This window comes from Narcine bancroftii, chromosome 2 (assembly GCF_036971445.1).
Source record: "Narcine bancroftii isolate sNarBan1 chromosome 2, sNarBan1.hap1, whole genome shotgun sequence".
NCBI lineage: Eukaryota > Metazoa > Chordata > Chondrichthyes > Torpediniformes > Narcinidae > Narcine > Narcine bancroftii.
In genome coordinates, this window is record NC_091470.1 from 181,866,786 (window position 1) to 181,876,457 (window position 9,672).

Sequence of the window (9,672 nt, forward strand, 5' to 3'; positions counted from 1 at the left end):
TCATTCTCAAAAAGGTTGTTGATCTAGGTTCACAAATATTAATGGCCACAAATATTGTAGCTAAACCTCCAGAAAATTTGAGAAAAGCAGTGACTATAAAAACACCAGCAGCAACAAAAACAACAGCGCTTGCATGTGCAGACAAAACCATGGGATTTTTTCTATTTTAAATTTTTTATTTTTCACACTATGAACCATATTGACCAAAATACACATAAACATTTCCCTCTTGAATATACAGTTTTTCTCCCCCTCCCTTCCCTCCCTCCTTCCAACCCCCCCCCACCCACTCAACATATATGATACATTAAACCCATTAAACAATGTCATCACACAATAAAAATTAACAAGAAAATTGTGTCATCTACTTTTACACACTGGGTCAGTTTATTTCGTCTTCTTCTCATTCTGTCATTTTAGGTGGTGGAGGTCCGCGGTAGTGTTCCATGTACGGTTCCCAAATTTGTTTGAATACTGTGATGTTATTTCTTAAATTATACATTTATTCATTTCTATGCCATTGGTGTATTCTCAGGCTATCTTCTGATTTCCAGGTTGACATAAAATATTTTTTTGCTCCATCTAAGGCTATCATAATAAATCTTTTTTGTGCTCCATCCAAATTGAGGCCAAGTTCTTTACTTCTTATATTACTTAGAAGAACGATCTCTGGATTTTTTGGTATGTTGCTTTTTGTGATTTTATTTAATACCTGATTTAGATCTTCCCAAAACTTTTCCACTTTCTCACATGCCCAAATTGCATGTACTGTTGTTCCCATTTCCTTCTGACAGTGAAAACATCTATTTGATAATGTTGGGTCCCATTTATTTAACTTTTGGGGCATGGTGTATAGCCTGTGTAACCAATTATATTGTATCATGCACAACCTCGTGTTTATTGTATTTCTCATAGTTCTGGAGCATAGCTTTTCCCATGTTTCATTCTTTATCTTTATGTTTAGATCTTGTTCCCACTTTTGTTTGGGTTTATAGCTTATTTCCTCGTTCTCTTTCTCTTACAGTTTGATGTACATGTTTGTTATAATTTTTTTAGTTATCATTGTGTCTGTAATCACATATTCAAAACTGCTTCCTTTTGGTAACCTCAGCCTGCTTCCCAATTTTTCCTTCAAGTAGTTTTTCAGTTGGTGGTATGCAAACATTGTACCGTGAGTTATACCATATTTACACTTCATTTGTTCAAAAGATAATAATTTATTTCCCAAGAAACAATTTTCTATTCTTTTGATCGTTTTTCTCTCCCATTCTCTAAAGGAAAGGTTATCTACTGTGAAGGGGATTAGTTGATTTTGTGTCAATATTAATTTTGGTAGTTGATCATTTATTTTTTTCCTTTCTACGTGAATCTTCTTCCAAATGTTGAGCAGATGGTGCAGTACTGGTGAATTCCCATGTTGCATCAGTTTTTCATCCCACTTATATAGTATATGTTCATGTACCTTCTCCCCTATTTTATCTCGCTCTAATCTGGTCCAATCTGGTTTTTCAAAAACCATGGGATTTGAGGCATCATTGCCATTTGGACACAATTGGCCTTTTTACCCAGAAAGTTCACAATGATTCTGAAAAAAAATTAGCATACTTACCCCTGGTGTGTCCCGATGTGGTCACTTGCTCAGGGGCACTTTTACACTGCTTTCCGGTGTTGCAGAGTTTGTCGGAGGGTGAGCATCATATTCATTAGGTCTGTTTCTTATGGAGTGGCTGTGGTGGTTTTACACTGCAGCCGCTCCATAAAAAATGTGTAGGGGTATGAATGGATAAATTACGGGATGGAATTTACAAAATATATTCCATCTCAATACTTTTACCCTGTCACGGGAGCTGAAAATTTCTTGTTCTTCAGCTGATGTGCAAAAGTTCCTGACAGCTTTGTCCGGAGCCCATTAAAAGGTTCAAAAAGAACATCGAGTTTTAGCCTTGCAGATATTGTTACGGGTTATATGATATTTTATATTATATATAAATATGTCTTTAAAAGAGAGAGATTGTGGGGGTTTAGTGTAGGTCACCACAAACAGAGTAACAAAACTCATATTATTTAAAATGCAAGAACTTTGCTGAAGCCAGACATTCAGGCACCAGTGATTTTTGCAAAGTCAATGGAACTGCTTTGGAAAGAATTTCAAAAGCAGATGCAGGGCTCAAGGGCTGATAAAGATCTTTCAAGGATTGGGTTTGGACCCTTGGGAGGAGGGTTAGTTTTTACAAGCAGAGAGAGAAGTTAGTTCTGCAGTAGCTATGGAGACTGCAACATAGCAAGCTGGCAGGCTTGTGGAAAATCCCATTTTGGAAGATGGGTTGTGAGTTGTGAATCCAGCCTGTTGAAAACCCTTGTAGTCCTTACAGGAGGGAATGGCCGGCTAGAGTGTTTCTCCTGAAATAAGGGAAACAAGAGGAACTCGTGGTGACCTTGAAGATGAGGAAAACCCCACTTTGGCAAGTGGCTGATCAGAGGAAATCAGCTTGTGTGCATTGTCAGAAATAAAACTTCTCACACATGAGTCTCTTTAAAACTGATGACACGACAAGCTTTATTTACAAGTCTGCAAAGTTGGACTCAACTGGCTTCTCACCAGTTAAGCCCCGATACATACAGTGCATTGATTTTTATACCCTTATTGTTTGCCCTTCCCCTTCTTATTAATACTGTTTTAATTGGTTAGTATTACAAAAGCATTCTAAGTATAACTGCATTTTTAATTATCACGTTCGTTACGTACGCTGTGAACTCTACATACACTAAATTCTGTTTCTCACCCTTCTTATCAATCTTTTGTCTCCTGCATGTCTCTCACTATGACCATGAAAAGATAGGTTTAAAAAAACATATCCAGCTGAACCTTTTGTCCTTGGCTGCTAGTAAGTTCCCTGTCCGTTCTGGCTTCCCTTTTTATGATTAATCATCACATTTTAACTTAAGTCATTTTAACCTAAATTCTCTATATATAACAATCCACCCCTTTCTCCCTTTAAAATGTGTGTATTATATATATATGAATGGGGATTTTAACTCGGGGAAGAGAAACGTTTCATGATAAATTAATCTCGTGCTGAAGTAAAATTCTAAAGGGGTCTCCCAGTCCCCCTGGTTGCATAGCCTGTTGGACCATGGAAATCACCAGGCTGCGTAGACAGGGAATAATACAGGGCAAAACAAGTAGGAGGAATAAAATACCTCCGATGACCCACAATTGGTTACATTAAAAGTTCCTGCAATTCTAGTTGCAAGATCAACAAAAAGGTTATCACCCCCAACTGCGTGACCGAAACTTTCATGGTTATTTGGATGGACTCGAACTAAGTCCGGCTGTCTTAAAGGGGCAGGCACTTTCGAGTGTGGAGTGGAATTCCTTATTGGAACAGTACGCTGGTGTATGCAAAACCAGAGTCCATCAGGGCATGGTGGGCCTGAGTCACCCTTCCAACCGTTAAGAGGGAAAGGAGTGGTATTAGGAATCTGTATATAATGACCCATATTATTTCCTTCTTTTTCCACACAAGGGGTATATGGATGTTGGGTGGTATTTTCTGCCCAGCATTTCTCAGGAACTGAGGTATGGGAAATGAAATTACCTTCCTTTCTTCCCCAAATGTGGTCCTGAAACAGGACCACTGTGTCTCTGCATTTCTTACATTTCACACCTGATAAAGACATAGGCAAACTAAGAAAAATCAAAGAACATAACAATAACATTGTGAATCAAGTCTTTCTGTGAAATCGTAAGGTAAGAGGTTTTTCTCCAGGAACACAAGTCCAATCTGAGTTCGTATCAGGGTCCTGAGGCGCCTCTACAGGTCCCTTAAATCTGGATGCGTGCGTCCACCCCTTCTCTCTTGTTCGTGCTGCAGCCTCTGTAGTTAAGAGAACTTGGTATGGACCTTCCCACTGGGGCTGGAGTTTTTCAGTTTTCCAGGTCTTGATGAGAATCCAGTCTCCTGGTTCCACTTTGTGTAAAGAAAAGTCTAAAGGCGGTGTTTGTGCCAATAGTCCTCTCTTTCGTAAATCTGCAAGAGAGCGTGACAGTGCCTGTAAATAGTTCCTAACAAATATATCCCCTTCCCCCAAGGTGGGACACCCCTCAACTGTACTTCAGAAGGGAAGCCCAAACATCATTTCATAAGGGGACAACCCTACATCTTTTCGTGGGGCAGTACAAATTCTCAATAAAGCCAGGGGCAGACACTTTATCCAAGGCATTTTAGTTTCCACCATTAATTTTGTCAATTGTATTTTTAGGGTTCCATTCATACGTTCAACCCTCCCTGAGCTTTGTGGATGCCAAGGGGTATGTAATTTCCAAGAAACCTGTAATGCATTACAAATCAATTGCTGGATTTTTGAAGAAAAATGTGGACCCCTGTCTGAGTCTATAGAATCCATTATACCATATCTGGGGATTATCTGCTCTAGGAGGAGGCGAGCTACTGTAGAGGCTGTAGTATTTACTGTTGGGAAGGCTTCCACCCATCTGGTAAAGTGATCTATTATCACCAACAGATATTTCCATCTTTGGACTTGAGGTAACTCTGTGAAGTCGATCTGGATACGTTGAAAAGGGCGTATGGCTAATGGTTGACCTCCCATGGTCCCTGTCCTCATTACCTTCTTATTAATTTTTGTGCATAGGTGACAATTCTGCACCTCCTGTTGGGCCAAGGTGTAGATTCCCTTACACACATAATCTTGAAGCACTGTGTCACATAAGGCTTGGGTGCCCCAGTGGCTCTGATGATGCAGGTGTTTTAAAATATTGCGAGTTATTTCTTTATTTAGAACCATTCTTCCATCTGGTGTCTTCCATGTTCCATCAGGCAGCTGGCTTGCGCCCAGCTGAGCCATGTCCTTTTCTTCCTTAGCAGTGAAAATGGGAGCCTTCTTTATGCCTTGCCTTATTGGGATTAAGGTCAGCAAACGGACTTCTTGTTGCATGGCTGCCCTTTTGGCTTCTTCATCAGCCAGTCTGTTTCCAATTGCTGTCGGGGTATCTCCCCTCTGATGGCTTGGTATGTAGACCACTGCTATTTCCTGGGGTAATGTTAAGGCTTCTAAAGTCAGAGTAATCATCTGTTCGTGTGCCAATTCCTTTCCTCTTGATGTAATTAGACCACGCTCCTTCCAGATCTTACCAAAGGTATGCACTACCCCGTATGCGTATTTGGAATCAGTGTAAATCGTTCCAATTTTCTTTGACAGTATTCTGAGGGCTCTTTGCAAGGCATATAGTTCACAGGATTGTGCTGACCAGCTTCCGGGTAGTCTCGTGGATTCTACTACTTTCCAAGTATTTCCTTCTATTATAGCATATCCACTTCTTCTCATTCCGTCAACACATCTGGCGGAGCCGTCAATGTAGAATTCATATCCTTCTCCCAGTGGAGTATCGCAAAGGTCTTCTCGGGTCTTGGTCTGAAGATCTGTCAACTCGACACAGTCGTGCTCCACCTCTCTCTCTGTTTCACTGCCGTATAAAAACTGAGCTGGGTTGCAGCTATTAATCTTTGCAAACTGTAGATCTTCTCCGACCATTAAAATGGTTTCATACTTTAATATGCGAGAATCAGTCAGCCATCGATGGGCAGTTTGTGTTAATAAAACACTCACAGAATGGGAGGTGTACACAGTCATCTTTCCTCCAAAAGTAAGTTTACGTGCTTCCTCTACCAACAGAGCAGCAGCCGCTACTCCCTGGATACACATCGGCCATCCGCGAGACACTGGGTCCATCATTTTGGAAAGGAAAGCCACTGGGTGTCGCTGACCGCCTTTTTCCTGTGTTAAAACTCCCACAGCTGTTCCTTGGTTATGAGTGACAAATAGCTGGAAGGGCTGTTTTAAAGAGGGCAGAGTGAGTACTGGGGCTCGTGTCAGGCGATGCTTCAAGTCCTCAAACCATCCCTCCTCCTCCTGGGTCCATTTCAATGGATATTCATTTTCATTTGTCAGCTTTTCATACATAAACTTCACCAAAGCTGAGTAGTCCTCTATCCATAACCTACAGTAACCTAAGAGTCCCAGGAATTGTTTTATTTCCTTCTTATTACAGGGTAACGGCATTCTAGTGATTCCCGCAATCCGTTCAGGGGTAATCCGTTTCTGTCCTTTACTTATCTGGAGTCCCAGATATACCACAGTTCTCTCAACAAACTGTAACTTGTTCCTGGACACCCGTAGACCCTTTTTCCCCAGATAATTCAAGAGTCTAATTGTATCTCCCCTCATTTCTTGTTCCTTGGGTCCTGATAATAGTAAATCATCCACATACTGCATTAGTTGGGAATCATCAGATTGTGGATAGTCCACCAGGATTTGTTCTAGCATTTGTCCAAACAGGTTCGGAGATTCAGTGAACCCTTGGGGCAATACAGTCCACCGAAGCTGTCTCCGTCTACCTGTCCATGGATTTTCCCATTCAAACGCAAACATATCTCTACTTTCCTCTTCTAATGGACACGTCCAGAAGGCATCCTTCAAGTCGATAACACTAAACCACTCATGGTCTGGGGGAATCCGACTCATAATAGTATAGGGATTAGGCACCACTGGGTGGCGGGTCTGAACAATAGCATTCAAACTTCTTAGATCCTGAACTAGGCGATAGGATCCATCTGACTTTTTCACTGGGAGTATAGGGGTGTTATAAGGTGACATACATTCTTCTAATAGTCCGTCTCGTATTAGAGTCTCAATTACCGGCTGTAGCCCTTTTCTCCCTTCCAAAGAAATAGGATACTGACGTTTCCTTACCGGCTGATGACCTGGTATTAATGTGACATGTAAAGGTGGGATGTCTAGACCTCCTCGATTTCCCTCCTTATACCAGACTCTCTCGTCAATCTGCCGTTCATCCTGTTCCTTTAAAGCACAGAGGTGGACTCGCACTTCTCTGTCCACAGGGAGAGCACCCAAACCTAGGAGAGCCTGTAAGTCCCTTCCTAGGAGGTTAAATCCAGCCGACGGTAACAACAAGAGGTCTTGTACCCCTTCTCTTTCTTCCAGTTTCACTGTTACTTGGGGAATTATTGATACCATTCTGGGAGCCCCTTCTATCCCAGAAATTGTCAAATTACTTTTTACAGGTTCAGTTCCGATTGGCACAGTTATTACACTACTTCGTTCCGCTCCTGTGTCCACCATAAACACCACCTCTTCTCCCTTGGGACCAATTTTTAGTTTTACCAGGGGTTCCTTCTTATACTTGGTCCCTAACATTTGGAACCCCTGATGCCCCTAATCTTCTTCCATAAGTTCGAGGGCACGCAATTCCCTCTTGTATCGGGGGCATTCCCTTTTAAAGTGTCCTTCCTCATTGCAGTAATAGCACTTAACGAACCTCCGGGGTCTTCCCTCTCTTGGATATCTTGGATTGTTTAGAGGAAGGTTTTGTTTTCTTTCCCCTCTGGATTCAGCATTCATCTGTCGGATAGTCTGTACCATAACCTTTGTCGCCCTCTTTTGATCTTCTTCTTCTCCTCTCTGCACATATACTTTTTGCGCCTTTTTTAACAGGTCACTTAGGGGTTTTTCACTCCAGTCCTCCTCCTTTTCTAGTTTCTTTCTAATGTCCTGCCATGATTTGGAAACAAATTCAATTCGAATAAGCTGTTCACCCATTGGTGTACTAGGGTCCACGCCCGCATACTGTTGGACATTCTTTCTCACCCTCTCCAAAAAATCAGTAGGGGACTCATCTTTCCCCTGGTGGTTCCCAAATGCCTTGGTGAAATTGTGACCCTTTGGCACAGCCTCCCGTATCCCTTTAATTGTCCACTCTCTATATTGTCTCATACTTGCCAATCCCTCGGGTGTTCATTTGTCCCACCTGGGTTCATTTAAGGGATATTTTTGTTCATGTGGTCTGGGGTCCCCAGGTTGTTCATATTCCCACATGAGGAGGGCAGCCCGTCGAATCATCTGCCTCTCCTGGGGTGAGAATAATGTTCCCATTATTGCCTGCATCTCTTCCCACGTATATGTGTTTGGTCCCAGGAATTGGTCGAGCTGTTCGGCCAGTCCTATAGGATCTTCCAATAACTTTTTCATTTCTTTCTTAAATCCCCGCACCTCTGTACTAGTTAGGGGAACATTCACATATCCCGTTCCCCCTCCCGGTCCTCCCATAGGAACTTCCCTCAGGGGATTTAGGCTTATTGAAAATTTTGATGGTCCTGGACCAGTCTGGGATCTTGTCCAGGGTCGGTTTACCGGTGGAAGTTTAGGGTCCGACTCCCTTAATTCATCCTTTTTTTCCCGGCCCCTTTCGGGGCAATCAGATTCATCACCTTTCCCCTCCGGTAATGAGCTTTCCTCGGGCGCAGTAGGCACTGGGGGAATATAAGGAGGGGGAAGGTTGTCCAGAGGTTCCCATTTCTTTTCTCCCGCTACCCTCAATTTAAAACACTTTGTTAAGGATCCTGGCCAGGGAACCCAACAAAATGCATATGCTGACTCTTCTTGATTCACCTTTGGTCTCGAATTTACATATATGTTTAATGCTTGTCTAACCCAATCCTCATCAGATCCAAATTTCGGCCACCAGACCGAGGAACCTTTAATAGGTTGTTTCGACCAAAGAAGACAATATTGGACCATCTTTTTCTTGTTTTTGTCTCGATATCTTTTACTATCCCAATTTTCAAACATTCTCCCCAAAGGGCTGTCAAGGGGAACTCCCAGGAATTGTCCTGAATTTTCAGACGAGCCCTTAGATTTTGATCCTCCCATTTTCCCACCTAGATCTGTTTATCGTTGCTGAGGACCCTCTCGTTCTGGATCCTACTCCCTTCTTCTCAGACGCCTCGTCGGAGGTACTGTTCCTCCTTCGGTTACTGCTGAGGTTTCCCTGGGGTTGACCCCTCTCTTCTCGGCACTTCGTCGGAGGTGCTGTCCCTCCTTCGGTTACCGCCGAGGTTTCCCTGGGGTCTATCCTAGAGTCCCACGACAGGGTCCTCACGCCACGACAAAAGCTCTATACCTGATCTATTACGTTAGGTTTTTTATCCAAACAGGTGTATCCCGTTACACCTGTTACCCAATCCCCACACCACAATCGTAAGTCGTCACTTACCGGTGTCTTCCCGGGGATTGAACCGTCACCCTTCTCCTCTCCGTCTTGTCGTGTCACCTTGTCCGGATACCACTCGCTCAAGCCGCCCGAAGCGACGAGCAAGGGACTAGGAGCCGCTGAACTCAGCGGGGTGCACCGCCTCCGATGTCCCTCTTCTCGCCTCCCCTCATGGCCGGAGTGTAGATCCCGGATGAGCCCCCATTTGTCAGAAATAAAACTTCTCACACATGAGTCTCTTTAAAACTGATGACACGACAAGCTTTATTTACAAGTCTGCAGAGTTGGACTCAACTGGCTTCTCACCAGTTAAGCCCCGATACATACAGTGCATTGATTTTTATACCCTTGTTGTTTGCCCTTCCCCTTCTTATTAATACTGTTTTAATTGGTTAGTATTACAAAAGCATTCTAAGTATAACTGCATTTTTAATTATCACGTTCGTTACGTACGCTGCGAACTCTACATACACTAAATTCTGTTTCTCACCCTTCTTATCAATCTTTTGTCTCCTGCATGTCTCTCACTATGACCATGAAAAGATAGGTTTAAAAAACATATCCAGCTGAACCTTTTGTCCTTG

General features: G+C 42.7%; 1 long non-coding RNA gene across 1 annotated transcript; it reads right to left on the reverse strand.

The window, feature by feature from the left end:
- Nucleotides 1-2,528: 2,528 nt before the first annotated feature.
- LOC138754738 (uncharacterized) lies at nucleotides 2,529-9,180 on the reverse strand. The gene is made up of 2 exons (XR_011351908.1): nucleotides 9,092-9,180; nucleotides 2,529-4,031 (listed from the first exon to the last, which is right to left on the reverse strand). It is a non-coding gene; the product is annotated as an uncharacterized lncRNA (long non-coding RNA).
- Nucleotides 9,181-9,672: the final 492 nt, after the last annotated feature.